Genomic DNA, 20,043 nt, shown 5'->3' with positions numbered 1-20,043 from the left:
GGACGGAGGCTGTGTATATTAAAGCTGTTCCTCCAAACAAGGCTGCAGGTGACGCAGCGGATAGACAACGGAAGGCTGGAGCCAAACTTCCTAATCGATTCGCCAGAGTCAGCAAAGATTTACAGTGTGTCGCATGCATGTTGGGTAGCCTTAAAGAGAAAATTATCGGCAAAATTTGTAATGTTTCCCGGACGAAATCTAACATTCATGAGCCTCTGTCAAGGGTTATCCCTCCCCCTCCCCCATCCCCGTGATTCAGCCTTACTAGGAACCTAATTTGTATCATAAACTGGGTCGCCAAGGAAATATATTGGAAAAGGAGGTATCTAAAGAGTTCCTAAACATGTTGCTATATAGCGCCACTAAAAATTTGTGACCAGCTCAGAGCTCTACTATACTCTGCCCACAATCAATTTGAGGACCATTGCTTGGTTTACGTGTTATGAAATGTCTCCAAGCCATTTGTAAACAAGCAACCAGCTAAGAGTAGCCTGTAATTTGTCCGGAGTACATGTCAGCTCTCTCTGTGTTGCCAATCTTCTCAAGACTCTCGCTTAGCTGAGATTGATATTAGAAACTGTTGAATTTAATTGATCTTTCATTTACGTCGGAAGCCACGAGACATAACCGCGAGGCATTTACCCTTGTTATTCACGAAGAAGTTAGTACCAACTCAGTGCCCTAACCAACATAGTAATAATAATAATAATTGTGTACACACCGGAGAGGATTAGCCTCGGACCGGATGGGATTTCTCTGCCTGTGATATTACTTTATCTACTTAATCCGTTCTAACAAAGGTTTTATGTCCAAAACGGATAGTTGGAACTAGCAAACTGGTGTTTTTCAAGACTGCTCTGAGATTCTTCGAATGTGGTAAAGAAGATTATCTTCCAAGTACTGGAGCAACAACGAGCTCAAATAAATTGAGGTAGGCCTAATATTTTGTAGGGTTTGTACAAATTACAATATAAGACGGTCTGACATTTACACTGTACAAAAGCTTCTGACCAACGGACAAGTTGAATCCCAAACTTGTGACTTCGAACTTTAAAGTCGTGCATAAACTAAGCTAGCCCAGATCTAGCTTTTGGTACACTTCAAAATAAGACTAACCAAGTGTTACTTCACTTTAGTAAGTGTTATGGTCCGTTTACTCTGATGTAATGCCATAACACCCAGGGTTGTGTGGTCTTTGTGAGGAATTGGGGTTAACAGTACTGCAGCCTTGGCTAGGTCTAGACCTAACAAGTTGCTTTAGGGCAAGGCTTAGGCATAGGTGGACAGCTTAACCAATCTTAAAAGCACTGGTCATTCATAGCAGCACCTATAGCTAAATATTGAACAGACAACACAAATACTGTTTTGTCCATTGTAGGATATATGCAGGCCATTAAAAAGGTAAGTTTCTTAGCCAATTTTTGCAGAATACCCCCCATCTCTTGAATCTCGACCAGAAGTTGATATACAAAGCTATGGTAAACAATGTATTGATATTCATTCTTAAAAAGATGGAAGTATGTGAGTTGCAGGGTATTGTGCAATTGCTCCAATTTTTGTACAGTATTTCTTTTGCTAACAATTAATGCGAAGCCCTTGCCGTAATTTCAAGCAATTCACTTTTTACTGGAGGTCTCCAAAACTTTTCAAGGAAACTTATGGGGCAAACCTGTAGCTGCGGAAGGAATTCAGATAGCCAGATTGTAACCAGCTATAAATTTAGGTCAATTACAATGTAGACAGTATAGTCTAGAATCTGTTTGATGGATAATCTGATATTGAGGTTGACCTTTGCTTTGCAGTATAAGTAGTTTACAATCATGAGGTGAACAAGACATGATGTAGGTCAAATTCCCCTCCCCTTTGGAATTTTTTTGCAAATGAAGTACAGCATGCTTACATGGCAAATGGTGGTATCTTTTTCCTATACTGGCGCTAACTTGTATGCCAATATATACACCATTATCTTGGTAATGGTAAAATTTGTTAAATTAATTGTAAGAAAAAGTGTGGGAGGATATGTTTAAAATTTTCTTAAACTGGCGCTCGGCTAACATATATGCCAAGTATTCACCCTTATCTTGGTAAAATTTGGTAAATTAATCGTAAGAAAAAGTGCGGGCGGAAATGTTTTAAAAAAAGTCTGTTTGTGCTGGGCGGCATTCAGAACCGCTGGGTGCCGCAACCTCCCCCACGTGAGCACATCCCTGGGTGTTGACAACTTATGTTTGTCATGTGATATGATGACATGATGGTTCTCTAGCCTGCAATCTTCACATGAATGATTTTCGAAGAGTCGATACATGTATATCGTACCAGTTATTGTAATCCTGCACAAGGTACTGCTTAGTTACACAGTACCTACTGTACGTACGTCAAATGAAAATAAAAAGTTGCGAGAAATTACAATATGAGGTGCTTAAATTTTGCTGTCACATTTGAGTTTGGAAATGTAATGTATGTCATCTTTAAAATTCATGTGTATTGTGAATATTTTGTATTTTATGCCTCAGTTTATGGACTCAGATTTTCATGACAATAGTTCTGTTAATTCAGTATATAAAAGATCAAGTGACTGGAGAAGAGATATTTAACTTCCACTACTTGATATTGAATGTAAATAGGTAAAATGTTTGAACTTTACAAGTGTTTTTTCTCTTCTTTAAGTTGTTGCAATTTTAAAGAGGTCACCAATATTTGACACTCCAAATTTTGGCATGTCAAAATTGCTCAAATAGTAAGTGTCCTGTGATCAATATATTTGACATTCTAAGTAGCTTTGTTTTGAAGCAATACCTATCACCTTTAAGTAATGTCTTTCAAAATGTATCTGCTTGTAGAAAAGAGCTGTAATCAGACTTTGGTATCCACGTCAGAGCCCCAAAAATGGTAATAATAATAATGAAAAAACTATTGATTTTGTCTCTTTAAATTACAAAACTTTATTGATCAAATTTGCATCGCTATTAAAGTGGTTTTTACTGGTCATGTTCATATAAACATGTACAGTATACCTTATTTTGAACAGAAGATAAAACCATTACTTTCTGTTTAGCAGAATAGCAAACAAAAATTCTGCTGCAGAAATTGTGTTATGATAATCACTTGAGATCTGTCATTGCTATACTTACTGTAACAGTAGGCCTGCAATTTTGCATACTTTTCCAGTGTAGATCTGATGAATACTATACTGACAATATGTCTTGGGAGATCAGAGTTGTAGAAGATATTGTTCATTCCAACTTGTTTGGCAACTTTGATGTGTTTCAAAATTCACATCCAGAAACTAAATTGAAAGAATTTGTTTTCGAAACCTTTGTAAAGTGTTTTTGTTTTGCTCCAATGCTCTACTGATCAGTTCCTTCCTGAAAGCTGCTGACTAAGGAAATGAATCCATGACGGGTGACACCGCAAATGTAACCTAAGTAGAACATAAATTTAAAAGAAGACTTGTTAAATTCCCATGTTAAGCCATAGGTATTATATTTAACATTGAAACCACAGTCTTGACCTAAATTGTATTGTCCTATCTATATTGTTTACAGTACAAGACTGCAAGTACTATGCTACTGCATGAGGAGAGATTAATGCTACTTTTTAGTTATTTTATGACTACACAGTACAGTGAGTACACAATACCCATCTCATACAGTACAATATATAGTGAGTACTGTTCTGGGGTCTGGAGAGCAATGATCGACATTGGTCAGTTTACAGTGGTAAACTACCCGAACATTGCATGGTCAGTTTGCAATGGCAGCTCCCTGTTGTTACTGATACATCATACTGTTCTGGGATCTGGAGAGCAATGAACACTGGTCAGTTTACCATGGCAACTACCAGAACACTGGTCAGTTTGCAATGACAGCTCCCTGTTGTTACTGACACTGTTTTTGCAGCATTCTGTATATAACTGTACTTAAGTGTTAAAGGATGACCATGCAGAATCTAAATTGTATCAGTTGTTTGTCATTGTTCAATAGAAAGTGGTTTATTTGCTACAGTACCGTAGATAATACACCACTGTAGCAGTGTACCCAGATGCACTTGAATACGATCGGAAACCATGGGTAACATGGGGTACTGTGATCATTATTTTTGGGAAATTGAAGTTCCTAATAAATGGAAATGGTGGTTATTATAACACTTAACTGCAGTTTGGCTAGTAAAGTTTACAAAATAGTCAAAACCCCCCCCCCCCAAATTTTTTTTTTAAGGGACATGGCCACATTTGGGTTTCTTTGCATCACCTTGTCCCTAAAGAAAGGGCTACAGTACAGCCCTAGATTCCAGGGACACTCTTTATTTAGTTAAATGTGCGGATGAGAAGAGATGTTTGATAATATCCGGTCAAAGACTTCCTGCAATAGCCGATAAGTATTGTGCATGCCATGTAACAAACCATTAATAGCCGTAAATTTAGCAAAGTGTGTAGAAGGTAATTACAGTAAGCACTGTATCTGTATGTAATGGTATAAATAAACCTTCTGTCGCTGTTAGCTAGGATCATGTACAGTATTAGAGATCTGTTTCTCAACATGCATGCCAGGAATTTCTGTTCAATTGAGCTCTGAGTGTGACCAAGAGGCAGGAAAATGTCAAGTAATGTATTTAACTAAAATTCTCTGAAGCATTTAATCTGAATTTGGTGAAGCCTGTACATGCTTGCAGATCGTAGACATGAATTTGTGAAATAGGCTCAGACTATGGGTTTTGGAGTGCAGCGTGGAGCCCCAAGTCATATCTACGCCTGCCATCTATAGGGCCCCTGGTGAGGGCTCACCTACCTTCCCATGGCTACACCACTTTGTGTGATTGCAGCGAATTCCTACTCTGTATTCAGCCTTTGAAATTAGTAGAAATGCAGGCTTAAAACCACCAGAAAGTAGTTTTTGAAAACTTCTAGCACCTTTTAGTTGCTAAAATGTTATTGTTTAGGACTTTGATTATAATATATATTTGCTTTATTACATAAACACATACAAGATGTAGGCATACAATGTTTACACTGGCTTAGATTCTTACCACAAAGGTGGACATACATGTATATACACAGTACAGTATGCACTAATATCATACACACTGTTGATCAGTGTTTTCAGTTCAGCAACAGAATTTTATGGGCCTTGACCTGACCAGGTTTCTTGCCAGCTTGTAATTTCATTCTGTAATCAAAGAGTCCCTGGATGTCCTTAAAGTGTCACAAATCATAGGTCATGTCAATATTATGCTTTACCAACCATTTTCACCTTGGCAGCAGAAGTGTGTACATTCTCCTGTTTTTAATTCATCACTGAAAATAATTAATGTAGTCATGACACTGTGGGCACACAACTGAGAGGTAGCCCACCACATGTGAAGTCTGGACGAGAAGGTGTTGCATGTCAACATCTAACCACTGATATTTTCCCATTCAAGGTTATATCAGGACTTCCAAACTTAGGATATAGTTTAGCATACTGTACATGCAATACTGGGTATAAATAGAAAAGAATAAAAAAAACCAGAGCTAGCTGCCAGCATCATTTTATAGAAATTTTTTATATTTTTTTATATGCCAATATTAAAAATCTTAAGTGGATATTGTTGGAATGACAGCTGGATCAGGTCATGCAAATATATGTTATGACTGTTATATGGATGACTTCCTGTTTAAACCTCGAGAGTTTCACCACATGTATGTATGATGTTCATTAATAAATCTCCAACTACTGCAGAGTCTGACTCTGACATAAGATTCATTAATGAAACTACTTTATCAAAATCTTTGCATTGTCCACGTACAAATTTGAGCAATTTGTATCATAAATTATTGCTACAGTACATATTATTACAGATCACATGCTGCACCAGATAAACTATTTCATGGCTGCATTTCCAGTTGCATTGTGGGTACTGATTTTAGTGAAAATATCAGTCTTGTCACGTATGAGATGAGTATGTAAAGCTGACCTATTTATCAGAGTTAAGGGAAATGTTTTCTTTTCATCAGAACATTCATACCTATGGGGGGAACATCACAGTGTACAACCAGGTGGTTCTTGACAACATGATTACTGTAAGTATGTACAGTTTGTATGGCTAATATGATAATTACTTACTCTGAGAGCTGTGTCGTCTTCCATTTCAACCCCTCAGAGGAAGATTACCGACCCATGGAGTGAATTCACTCAGGAAAGCAAGCCCAAGATCCACTTATTGGTTTAGTGGAATAACCTGCAATGACCTTTGGAAGTTATAATATAGCATACAGTACCCTAGAATGTATATAAGTTGGATATTCAAGCATACATACACTATATATATGCATAGAATACTTGGTGGAAGTTCGGAGATAAAATTGCTTCCAAACATGATTCGCTCATTGCATGTTGATCTCAACTTACAGTTCTTAAGTCACATCTTAACTCTCCCCATAGCCTATACATTAACCTACAGAAATTAGCAACATTTAAACACTGCCCTTTCCCCTTCCTCCCCCCCATTGATCCCCCATTGATCCCCAATTGATCCCCTCCCATTGATCCACTTCCAGGTCACTGCATACTGTACTTCCTCTTCAAAATCAACCATTCTAAAGTCCAACACACCCGATTAGTGTTTTAAATTTTCATCCTTTCGGGGGGGAGGGGGTGGACCGGGTGGGTGGGTGTGGGGGTGGGGGCCGGGGAGAGAAAGTCTCTGGTTTCAATCATGTCGCGGTGTGAACTCTGAGGATCCCTGTCAAGTTTTTCAATACTTTTCAGGAAGGTGCTAAGTATTCAGTTTGATATTTGCATTTTTGATGTTACCATATATTCTTAAGTGGGTCAATGGGGCAGGTTGGGAGGGGGAGGGGGGAGGTGGGTTTGCACAGTGATAATATGATACCAATGTAGGGCCAGCTAAGGTAGATCATTGTAGTCAGTGCATTCTGTGCATTGAAATAGGTAAACTGTACAATCATTCTCAAATTGCCCAAAGCAGAAAAGTGGAGTTTTGAATCTGGAGGTATGAGTTATGTCAATTGAGAGGCTTGATACATCACACTGTACTGTACATTGGGGATTCAAAGGCTGAGTGCTGGATGGTGTTCTGGGGCAGACGCAGGGTCCCTCCCTTCCAGTAGATAATTAGTGGTCTGATTGCCACAGTATATATAGCAAGTTTGTGATGGACGATGGGTTATTTGATGGACTTTAATTGATGCTACGTCGTGTACATTACTGTACAGTACTTGCCCTAATTCTGACATGTTCACACAAAAATACCGCAGCCCTCTCTTTCCTGGCATCATGTGGAATTTAAATGACTCTTTGACTCGAGTGACTAAATTTTCAACTTAGACTTGTAAGTTAAACTTTCTCCCATGGATGATGACTCAAATTCCATGACCATAGCTCCAGTCTGGAAAAAAATGACTGGCAGTGACTCAACTCAACCTTTAAAATGTTGTGATTTATTAGAACTCTCCTCACCTTTCTCCATTTTTGCAGTTTTCCCTTTTGCTTAAATTATATAATAGCTTATCTACAGATTTGATGTCAGTGACTGTAATCAAATCCCTCTTGTTGGCACACAGTACTTCCAGGTCATGGCCTTCTCTAAGTACTGTACTGCTGCCCACTTCCTTCAGTAAAGTCTGCAAAGGTTCAACGTGATACATGCATGCTCTTCAGAGTACAAAAACCATTAATAAAATGATTTCCCACACACAGTAACTGTCAAGATGACTTCACACTGAAATTTGAGGTTTGAAACAGACGGTTTCATGATAAATGTTCTGTATGACGTGGATGCTGGCGGTTAGAACATTGATGATAAGTTGCTTGTGTAAACTGCCTTGGGGGTATCATGTGGTTTTAAAATGGTTTGGACTGATCTTCCACCATTTGGGTTTTGAAAAAAGGTCAACCAACTGAACATTAATTGTACATGTTGTATATGCTGAGGTCATTGTTTCTCATGATTACACAGATTTCAAGTTCACTCTGTACCACAGGGAAAAAATAAACTTGTGGCCACATTTTGTGTATGTACAGCAATTTGAAAGGTCAAGAAATTTGGGACACACACTAACTGAAGCATGTTATGGTTCAAAGTCTACAAAATATGTATGCTTTTGCATAAATCTGTGTAGCAATTTATAGCATTTTTCAAGATGCAATACCAGATAATTTATTCCCTGGACCTTTAATACAATTTAACCCGTAAGATGATGGCCAAAAGGTGCAGAATGCAAGCTGTCACAGGGTATGTGTACATAGCCTGTATGTCATAGGATGTGTACAGTATGCAACATTTTTGTTCTTAAGACTACAGATGTTTGCAATGTATCTTTGCTTTCTGCATCTGTCTCCTCACAAACACAGCATCCTCTTGTTGATATTTCCAGAGTGGGATGTCTCTGAGGGATATGCCTGTAAGGAGGGACATGTCCATAAGAAGGAATATGTTCGTAAGTAGGATATGTGCCTTAGGAAGGATGTCTATAAGGAGGGATATGTCCATAATGAGGGATATGTCAGTGAGGAGGGATATGTCCGCGAGGAGGGATATGTCCGCGAGGTGGGATATGCCAGTGAGGAGGGATATGCCAGTGAGGAGGGATATATCCGTGAGGAGGGATATGCCAGTGAGGAGGGATATGTCAGTGAGGAAGGATATCCGTGAGGAGAGATATGCTTATAAGGAAGGCTATGTCTATGAGGAGGGATATGTCTGTGAGGGGGGATATGTCCGTGAGGAGGGATATGCCTATGAGGAGGGATAGATATCTGTGAGGAGAGAAATGCTTATAAGGAGGGCTATGTCCGTGACGAGTGATATATCAGTGACAAGGGATCTGTCCGTGAGGAGGGATATGCCTATGAGGAGGGATATGTCCGTGAGAAGGGATATCCCTATGAGGAGGGGTATGTCCGTGAGGAGGGATTTGCTTATAAGAAAAGCTTTGTTTGTGAGGAGGGATATGCCTATGAGGAGGGATATGTCCATGAGGAGGGATATGCCTATGAGGAGGGATATGTCCATGATGAGGGATATGCTTATAAGGAAAGCTTTGTCTGTGAGGAGGGATATGCTCGTGAGGAGGGATAAGTCTGTGAGGAGGGATGCTAGAACGAAGTGGGAGTGTAATTACTGAGAATTAAAATACAGATCTTCACAGTATGAGGGATTTTAATTTATTCTTTATTTGGTCCGGTTTGATTGACAAAATGACAGGTTAATGTTTTACCATTTATTCTCTTACAAATTTTCTTGATGCAGTTGCTAATTACAGTACTTGCTAGTACTTCCCTGTTATATTATAACCTCGACCTTCTTGATGTAACTAATTTTTATTTATGTGCTCTTAACTTTTGAAGGTGGTTAGCTTTGATATGAAATTATTAGATATGCCATATTTTGGAACAAAAGCCAAATATATCTTTCATGGTTAAATATTTAGCTATATATATAGTGTACTGTTAATACGTGTTGGTGCTTAATCATTTTATCATAGTTACTGATAATGGTTTCAATGCTGTACAAACAATCAAGCAGGTATATGGGGAAATTTTATTTGTACTTATTAAAGTATTAAATAGTACAACCAAGCTTGGTAGTACTGCGTTGTTAGCCTTTCTTAGGAAATGGTTGGTTTATAGCATCAATAATTGCTGATAGCTGATGAGTTAATCTTCGGGTAATTATCTATGATTTCCTGTTTTTCAAAAGTGTCTTTTCTTTCCAACAAATTATCCTAGGTTAAACCAAATTTGATATGGTTAGAAAGTGGGATGTAGGAATTGCAATTTGAAACTGAATTTTTACATTGTTGACAGTTATAAACTGTAACTAAAACTGTACCCTGTCAGGGTAATGGTTTGTTTTTGAATATGATATGAACATGATAGGTTTGTTATGAAACCTCGCGGTCAATGGTTCATCCTGTATTATATCAGATCTATATATCAATTAGGTGTTAATTTACTTGTTAAGCTATGGTTTCTGTGTTTTTCATTTTATTTACACAGGAATATGAAATCAGATCTAAGTACTGTAGGTTACACTGTATGCTTTGGTTTCCTGTGGGGGTGTAGCAGATGCAGGTTAACATTTATGAGGTTATCAGGTTAACATTTATTGATCAGCTATGTAATATCCCACTTGTGTAGTTTACCAGTAGGACAAAGTAATTAGGTAACTTAACTGATGTTGAAACTCTGGGAATTAACATTAAACCGTGAGCTCTGTCTTAGATCCTGAGCTCGGCTCCCGTATTTAAACAGGAAAAAAGAAAACAAATATGGCTGTTGCTGGATGTTGTATCAATGGGAATCTTTTAGGCAATTTAAAAAAAAAGTTGTAGCGGCTGCAAAAATACCTGCAGCAAGGCTGAATCAGTATCAACCAATGGAGATTATGTTGTCAGACCAGTGGTGTGAAACTGCAGCATGCATTGTGTACATAGATTACATCCTACGCAGCTTGGCTGCAGGGTGCTGCAACCCCCCTCAGCATACCACCGTAGACACTGAGTCTCACTGACTTGCTTCTGTTACTTACAGTTTTTTGTTAATTATTGTAATGTCGGCCCTGTTCTCTGTTCCACATTTATGCATGGTTAAGCATGGTTAAGATGAATATGTACATACATACATTCTTTATGAAATAAATATCGATGGTGCTGACCCACTGGATCATGCATCAACAATGTAAACAGACCACAGTTGTTTCAGCTGTAGTCTGCCATACCGATCAACAATAGCGGATTAAAAATAGAACGAAATGTTAACTTACAGTCAATTTACTTAACCATGTAAACATTACTCAGATTGGAGTTCTGTGGCACCCAGGAATGGTTCCAGGTGGGCGATGTACGTTCATACAGAGTTTTGCTGTAATTGGACGATGCACTGCATGTACTTTGTATTCATGCAATGATACATGTAATATCCTTTTTGGCCATAAGTTTAATCAATCAACATGTTTTGTGCATAATGCTGATATACCCACATCCCTCCCCTCATCCCTTCCCATCCTCCCATTTAACCTAGATTGAGATAAATCCCATCGTCTCCTTCCTTCATAATCCCATCCCACCCACCCATCCACCCACCCATATAACCTAGTTTGTGAAAAATCCCACCTTCTCCTTCCTTCTTAATCTAGTTTCTACCGTAGATAACAACCAACACCTGCTATTTTCAAACCGATTTTCATCATCTCAAATAGTATTGTTTTGCTTTTTGGGCTCATTTTGCTGTTACTGTTCAAGCTATAAGGTAGGACATTTGTTGACAGTGTTGGTAGGATTTAAAAAAACAATAAAAAATTGAGTCATATATATAAATATTGTAGAAGTTATTAACATTAAATACCTCTTCTATCATAATCAGTGTAAAATTCTTCTTCTGTACAAGTCCTATTTCTTAAGACGTGTAAGAAATTTATTTGAGCAAACTTGTCTTAAAGGCACTGTAAATGCCTTTGAAAGTTTCAAACTCCCACTGTATCCAGTTCGATTGGCAGAGTAAATTACCACTTGTTCTTTGCAATCAAACCAGTTGGGTTGAACAAGAAGCTGAGTCTTATGCAGTGGTATTTAGATTGAAACTTTTTCAAAGTTTTTGTTTGGTAGATGTTTTAAGATGATTTAGACACAACATGTTGTGACACAACATGTTGTGACACAAAAGAACATAATAAAGAATGTTTTGACTGTATTTCTGCAATGTAAAAATGACAGTGATGACGTCATAACTGCAACCGAGTAATCGCAGTAATCGCGAGAAGAGCTATGCCATTAATCGACTAGAAAGGAAAGAGTCGACTCTCAGCACTTCATCCCTGTGACGAACAATGTGATGTTAAATTTGACAGAGAAACAAAAATAAGCACCGTAGGCATTTAGGTCTGAACAATTTCGATTTTTGACTCTTGATTTTGTTTGAATGTTTTGTTAATACTTTGTATTTGTCTCCAGATAAACCCTTATTGAACCCCCTCAGTAAATATGGTTCACTGTGGACGTAGCATAAATTATGCTCCAGATGGTAATGTCATCACTTTTTTATCATAAATGTTGTTTTCTAGTCAACATTTTCATTTTTCCCCCCTGAAATGTACAGTAAATAGTACAGTAAATGTACAGTACAATAGTACAGTAAATAGTTTCTCCGCTATATCAGCGCTACTAGTGAATGGAGAGGGGATATAGAGAGAGGGGGGGTACTGGGGGAAGGGTTAATTTATTAAGAAATGGGTTTAAGTAACAAGGGAACAGCTACTTGAACTGTAACTGTACAAAGTTTAGTGGCTTCACAAGTCTATACAGTTCTGGATCGTCCATTGTACACATGCACTTTGGTTATTTTTGTCCAATAACTTGATTCTCCCCCCTCCCCTGCTTATTCTTTGCTTCAATGCATGGAGAGCAATGTGTTGAACACTCCCGTGAGAGAACTTTATAATGTAGTTCAGTTTGGTTATATTCCCAATTTCCTTGTTTCGAGGTGGACTCAAATTATATACTGTATCAACTGTTCAAATAAGAATCGGTTATTAAGGATCAGTCCATGCACATGAAAAGAAGAAGATATGCTCTTGTCCCCTCAGAATATATAATGTCCCACAAACTCTCACCAACAGTCTCATCAAAAGCCATATCAGACTCCAGATGGGGACAAAATACATCACTGGGTCATGGATTGAAGAGCATCAAGTTTTAATTAAAATTACATGGCTTTTATTTTAAATGGAAGCAAAACTAACCTCAACTCAAGAAAGGAATTTACTTGTATTTATCATTACAATTTGACTTTGCTCTCCTCTCCTTACACCTATCTCCAAACGTCATCTGCACTTTCCCATCTAACTTAAAGCTATGTGACTAGAAACATTTTAGCATTGCGCCCTCTATTCATACTTCCGGGGCCCCACCCCCCTTCGCCTACTTCAGAATCTCCCATTCAGAAATGAAACCATGTGATTTTCATTCATTATCACTCTCTAACTATCTGGTGATCATATTTTTCCGGATTTTCTGTCATCAGGCACAAACTGATTCTCTGTCACCTTTACAAAGATTTTTTTTTAAGTCATAATTCAGATAGGGTTAACTTTACTAACCGATCGTTTATTTATTGGAGAGTGCAACTATGCTATACCTAAATCAGTATTAGTGATTAATCTGAGTATTTAAAGAACAAAAGACCGGTCAAGGTAAGATCCTGGAGGATTTAATCCTCCTTTTTAAGATGTCAATATTCGGTAATCCCCTGGTTCCCCGACTCTGAATCACAAATCAATCATTTTTTAATCCGGTCGCAGATCAATGTTTACACTGGACAAAAACAAGCACACAGTACAATGATACTGTATATAAATATGGCAGTAGTATTAGTTGAGTACTTCCCAAGGAAGTTCATTTGAAACGTATCCATGTTATGATCGCCACGGTAACTTGTATGTAAAATTAACTTGATGTACCTCAAGTACTTCATTCTTATAAAGAAAGTACTGTATTCTATCGGTCATCCAAGTTTTTTTAAGCACCATTAAATCATCATACATCAAATTAAATTAACAGTTTGCATTCCACAACAATGGACAATAGACAGCTCTCTGACATGTGTAGGGAAAGACTTGCCATAAAATTTTGAGTGGGTGGATTTTCTTTTGTGTCTGGACTAATTATGTAATTCAGTAGAAATCTATATCCACTTGAATACATCAAAAAACATCTCTTGACAGCGGTTATTTCAATGATTGGAAAATGATACTTTCTGTCTGTCGAACACCTTTCTAAAATTAAAAGGAAGGACAAAAAAAGGAAAGAATTCTGCTCTTTTGTTGGCCCGAAGAGCATTCTCGCTTTCGGACGACGCAAAGATCTAAAATACAGTTCTCCACCTTCCACGTCGATCACAGCAATTTACGAGGCAAAGCATTGTCATGACTTATTAAATGCCTAATATTTATAGATACACGGAGGGATTCTCTTGACGTCAGCCGTTTCTTGGACGTCAAAAGTCAAAAAGAAAGAGAGTAAAAGGGAAAGACTATATAGTCTGTGACGCAGTTGCAAAAGCCAAAATATGAGTTACTATGGTGACCAGAGTCTTATCATTCACAGACACATGTATGTATATATATCTTGTTAGCTAATAGACTCATTAGAATTCTGGGCATGAACTACTTCAGAAGTGAATTCCGAAAGGTGAGATTATCGGCTTTTTTCTTTGGAAAGCGGCGCATTACGTGGTTGAGGTAATTTATCGTCAACATCGTAGGGAAGAGCTAAAGACAAGCGTGACTGCAATATTTTGTAGTAACGTTCAGCGGTTATATGTACTGTAGGATTTGCAATCTGAAATATATATATTTGTTCATCTGGATGACGATATAGTTAACCATTTAAAATCATTTTTCTTCCCTTCTGTTTACCCAAATTTTGCAGGATACAGTTTGGAGATAAACTCTTCCACCAATTGTTCAGGTTATATTTGTTTCTTTCAACCTGCAAGTCAGACGAAAGGAGGAAATTAACAGACTTATTCAGATCGGGAGAAAACTTAATTCTTTGTGCAGTTGGCCTCATTCAATGATGGAAGGATTGTTGCCACATAGAGGGCAGTATTGTTGTTGTATTTGCTCATTTTAAGGTGAGTTTTGTATCCTTTATGCTTGCAAAGCCCATTTGCTTTTAACTGTCTTCAAAATTGTGACAGTTAAGTTACCTTCACTAAGTTCACTCCTCTCCTACCTGTCTTCATTCTACATTTGCACTCAAATATACGTAGCCTACAAAAGTTGGTGACATTTTAGCACTCCTCCCTCCCCTCCCTCCCCCCTCCCACAAACTGACCTACAGTATGTCTTCAGGGACATATCCACTTTATCTCCCTTCCAGATCTGCCATTTTCTGTAGGCTTTACAACTATAAATTGCACTGTAATTTACATCCATTGGAATGTTTGTAAGTTTGGTAAGTAAGTATCGTCGTTTGTAAATACCGAAACCACTTCAGTTTTAGGGATTTTCTCATAATTAGAATATTCAGCAATTTTGGAAGATATATAATTAGCAATTATGCAAAATCCTTTTTTTGTTGTTACAATTAAAGGCAGTTACTGTAGAGATGTTCCTTCCCGTCCCCATTACCCTGTCCTCTTTCCTGTCCCCATCACCCTGTCCCTAGCACCCTGTCCCTAGCACCCTGTCCCCAGCACCCTGTCCCCAGCACACTGTCCCCAGCACCCTGTCCCCAGCACCCTGTCCCCAGCACCCTGTCCCCAGCACCCTGTCCCAGTCACCCTGTCCTGTTACTGTCACCCTCTCCGATGCCAGTCACCCTGCCCCCGTCCCCATCACCATTTCCCGTCCCCGTCACCCTGTCCTCTTTCCTGTCCCCCGTAGAGGCTTCGACACCAGCTGTCTTAATTGTCCAAACAATTCTTAAAATTGCCTCCGAATGTATATACATAAAATTGTGTACAAATTGATTGTACATGGAGGAGAGAACATTTACAGTGCCAGTTTGACACGTGTATGCATATAAAATAGAAACTTGCCACCATGCAGTTCTATCCTAAAATATACTATAAATTTAGTTTGTGGGCCTAAATACAGGAATGTGGAAATATTCCGATTTGCAATATTTCCTATCATTTTCAATCAAATTGGTAAAGTTATCTGCCACTGTGAGGTCAAAGTCATCAAAATACCTTCAGGACTAATATTACATATATAATGCTAGTGGTATCCATGGAAATCATCCATCTCAGCACCCTGCTGTTCATAGAGCCTAGATATCTTTCAGTTTTTCCCCTTTTTGAAGTGTTCTAGAGTTCTAATGTTAAAATATCAGTATTCTTGTGCATGGTCAATGTTCAGGAAATAACAACACTTGGTGACTGTGTACACTGTATACTGTACACAGTAGTGTGTAGTTTGGTGATTTTGTTCCAAGTGATGAAAAGCTACAATTATAGACATGGACAAATTTTTCTTATAGATAAGGCTTAAAAGTTTATAGCTCAATATTTTGCTTCAGCCCTTAATAATTGAAAAGGTCAGACCATGGAGCTATTAGCTCCATGGTCTGACTAAATTTTATTTGCCCCAAATATGCGAGAATAGAAAGTTTGGTAATGGTCACTCCGACTTCTACAGGCATTTTTTATTGACATTCTATAAGCTTTTTTCCTCTCTGATACATCTTATATTACAACTACAAAATTTCTTACTCATCATTATTTGAGAAAAAGTGAAGATGAAGGCTAGGCATCTCCAGGAACATTATTTTCACTGTTGCTTCTTTGAACATGCCAAATCTAAGGGAGATAAATATTCCCTCAGGAATGACTTAAAGTTTGGTGCACTATTCCAGTCCTTCTGTCATTCCCTGTACCTGTATTCATGGTAATCTGTCCATTCATACTATATGTTAATATTTTCTTCCGATGATCAAAGTCACTTTGGAGTGATTAAGTGTAATTACCTCCTACCAAAAGTGAGAAGGACAATGGGATTCATAATTCATTCTATTCAGCAAGATTTATGATTTTAACAATGATGCCAGTGGATATATCTGGCGTTATTCATGTATTTGGCTCATTGCCAAACTTATTCCTAAACAAGATATTGTCCAAATTTAGATCATGTCTTCATAATGTTTGACATTTGGAAGATATGTTATTTGTGAACTGTTGTCATAGAGACAGTTTTCTAACATTTAAATTAATGTCACTTTGAAACAGGTCTGTCTGAAACAACTGTGTACTGTAGTATTTTTCTCCTTATTTTGGTAAGTCATAAAATTTGAAAAAAGTTTCATTTAAATATAAATTTCAATAACTTGAAATGTTGACCCAATCAAAATGCAACATGTTGGTATTGCATATATCATACATATTGTTCTATGTTAGCATACTTACGTCACTAATCAAGGAACATGAAATTGGAAGCTATCTTTGCTCTGTTGAAAGTTATAAGAGTTAAGTTGAAGAAATAGATATGTTGACCTTTGATATGCAACGCATTACTCGTTGGCTCAACACTAGATAACCGTGTCTTTGGTTACAGTATGGATTTTGTGTCAGAGAGATATAATGAGAGTGGCGTAACATGTACATTCCTTTCCTGTTTCAGCAGAAATATGCTTCTGATATTTACTTAACTGTCAGTTGTAAACATCCTTTATTCATAAAATAATAAAAGCATTCTTCAAGACAGAAGTACTTAACTACAGCTACAGTACACACACTGTTACACAGCAGGTTTATTAACTTGTGTGGAAAATGACTTTGTAAACAATTTTGGAATCAGAAATAATAATATAACAGTTGTAAGTTATTTTTACGACGCTTATAAGCGACCACAAATGTGGTAGAAACCTGCAGGGGCTTATGGATTACAACTTACACATCGTGTGGCTTCCAAAATTCAACATTTTAACTCAAATTTGGAATCTTTCATCAATTTCGAAAGTCATTTCAGATGGGAAAATCATCAATTGCTCTTGGATGAAAAGCCCACCTTACTACGACCCGGCTGTTTATCGAACCCGGAACCTCCCGATTGCTAAGCCTCATTGCTTCAAATGCCACTGCCTCTATCCACTTGGCCACCACACCGGACGACCGTTTTTAACTACTGTAGAATAATTACTGTACTTGTCCTACACATCGAACACTTGAGTTTTGTAGAAAAGGCTTCCGTAAAATAAATACCATTTACTCAAATCTTCAAAAGTTGATAATAGCAGGAGACTCCGCAAGCTGTACCATAGCTAAGTCTGCATACTGGCCCATAGCATGTCAGTGAAGACATCATGTACACTTTCACTGTAAATTAGTGCATATTTGTTATACTCAGATTTACTACAGCCCATGCTGGGCAGTTTACTTCTGAATCCCTCATTAAAAGAAGCAAAACCATTTACGTACGCAATTCTCCGCTGCAAGTGAGGATGAGGAGGCCATTGCCAGAGAGAGAGATTATAAAGAAGGAAGCAAACGTAATATTAAATGCGACAGAGCAGCGTAACGACTGACTCATCTGTCGTGGAAAACCACCGTGCAGAAAAGACTCCGTCTCGGTGATTTATTAGATTTCGGTCAAGCAAATTTGTCAGCGCAATTTTAAGCCGGATGCTGGCTTCTGTGTATGGCTGGGAGAGATCTAATATATATATATATATGCTCTCTAAATGAACAAGTCTGGAGGTTTCTTGTTGCATTCATTGAAATGCCCGCAGAGCAAGAGCAGCCTGTGAGATTAAACTGACAAAGGAGACAATTACATGATAACCACAGTTGCCATTAAAACTCAGCATAGCTGTTGTTTCAATAGACCTGTATATACTGTGATAGTATTGTCCCAGCTAGTGGACATAATATTGTACGTTATTGTTCATCTCTTGTGGATATATACATACATATAAGACTGGACATTTACTGTACATAGCAGGCTGTTGTACAGTATAGGTAAGTTGATATAATGCACTTCACATGTACTATTACTTCACATGTACTGTACATGTGTAGGAATTGTCTTTATGATCTATGCCATTGTGTGTGTGTGTGTGGTTAATGTACAGCGAGTATAATGCAATATTTTATTGTTTACTTAGTTACATATGATTTATTGTTGTATCACAATAGAGTTTCTTTAAGGAAAGAGCTGGTTTTTATACTTTTACACACAAAAAAAGGGGGTGAGGAACCTGGGGAGGGAAGGAAAACAATTGCTGTACCCAATGGTATCTTTATAGTGTAACAATTTGGCATGTACTAAAGTATGGTATATTTTGCTACAATGTAAAGAGGATATTGAGTTATTCATTATTTCAGTTATTCATACTGCAAGTATACTTTATAACTACTGCAATTATTAAGAAAGGCTCTAGCCTTTACATATATATCAAACAACCGAACCAAACAAGGGAAGCAAAGAACAAATTTCGGTACTATTGCTAATTAATGTGTAGTAATTTGTTACTAGTACATGGTATATATTGCTATGTGATATAGTTACTGTATTCAATGGGCTATTGCAAGTATACGTTATAATTACTTTAGTTGTTAAGAAAGGCTCTAGTTTTTACATATTTAAACTTCAAGCAAAATAGGAAAAACAAAGCAAAATGGCTGTACCTGATCATATATAGTGTATAGTAAATTGGCATATATTAATATTTTGCTATATTTACAGTAGTATTAATTCATTGGAAATGAAGTACAGTACAGTATCAGTTGAACTTAGTTGATCTGATATTGTTTGTTAATTATGATATTTATTTATATCTAGAGCTTTACATATAAGAGAATATCTCAAACCACCTTTGAAAGGGACTAGATAGAAATAAAGAATACTTAAAAGTACAAATATAAGATGAACATTAAAGTCATAATTTTGTGATAATTTCCTTCTTTGAGAATGACTACCTAGATGCTACCTTTTAGCTATAAGAATTTGTTGTTTGTGTGGAACACTGCGACACGCTTGAACAACATATATGTTTCATTATATTGATATACTTTTTATCAATTGAGAAATTAAATGCTACATCTAAAATGTCCTTTCTCTATTCTAAATTTAAAAAGTTACCGGTTGTAAAATAATTGCTTTTCATTGTCCAAAATGAATCAGTTTGATACAATCTGGGATTTTTAAGGATTTTTTTTTATAGAATTATTAAAATGTCTGGTTGGATCATCGACTGATATTTACAAATCATAGATATGACGTTTTTCAATGGGGAGGTATTGAATACCTAGCTACAGTATATTGAGGTATTGAATACTGTATGTGTACTGTGTACTGTATATATAGTGTACAGTGACTGGAGTACTTGCCTTGTGTACATAGTACAGTAGGTACACAATTGATATATAACGGACTGCATGCCTATCTGGCTCTTTTGTATAAGTTTAGTTGACCTATAAATTGGGATTCAATCCAACTGTAAATTTTATTAACAGTGTCCGTCAACTATCCGTATAAATCAATTTTAACGACTTTGTATACAGAAATTTCGCAACTACTGTAAAAGTAATTTTGGTCAGTGACGGT

General features: G+C 37.3%; 1 protein-coding gene across 4 annotated transcripts in view; it reads left to right on the top strand.

The window, feature by feature from the left end:
• Nucleotides 1-404: 404 nt before the first annotated feature.
• LOC139971597 (uncharacterized) overlaps nt 405-20,043 on the top strand; it is a 35,677-nt gene continuing 16,038 nt past the window's right edge. The window contains exons 1-2 of one of the 4 annotated variants that reach the window (XM_071978259.1): nt 405-931; nt 14,426-14,630. The gene's annotated coding sequence lies outside the window, so the exon portion shown is untranslated. Of the gene's footprint in view, nt 932-1,219; nt 1,402-14,425; nt 14,631-17,189; nt 18,456-20,043 lie in introns of those variants that run through there. The other 3 variants (XM_071978342.1, XM_071978427.1, XM_071978498.1) reach the window with 3 other exon arrangements.

This window comes from Apostichopus japonicus, chromosome 1 (assembly GCF_037975245.1).
Source record: "Apostichopus japonicus isolate 1M-3 chromosome 1, ASM3797524v1, whole genome shotgun sequence".
In the NCBI taxonomy this organism is placed as follows: domain Eukaryota; kingdom Metazoa; phylum Echinodermata; class Holothuroidea; order Aspidochirotida; family Stichopodidae; genus Apostichopus; species Apostichopus japonicus.
Note: the sequence above shows the minus strand (reverse complement) of the source record. Positions and strands in the feature narration are given on the sequence as shown.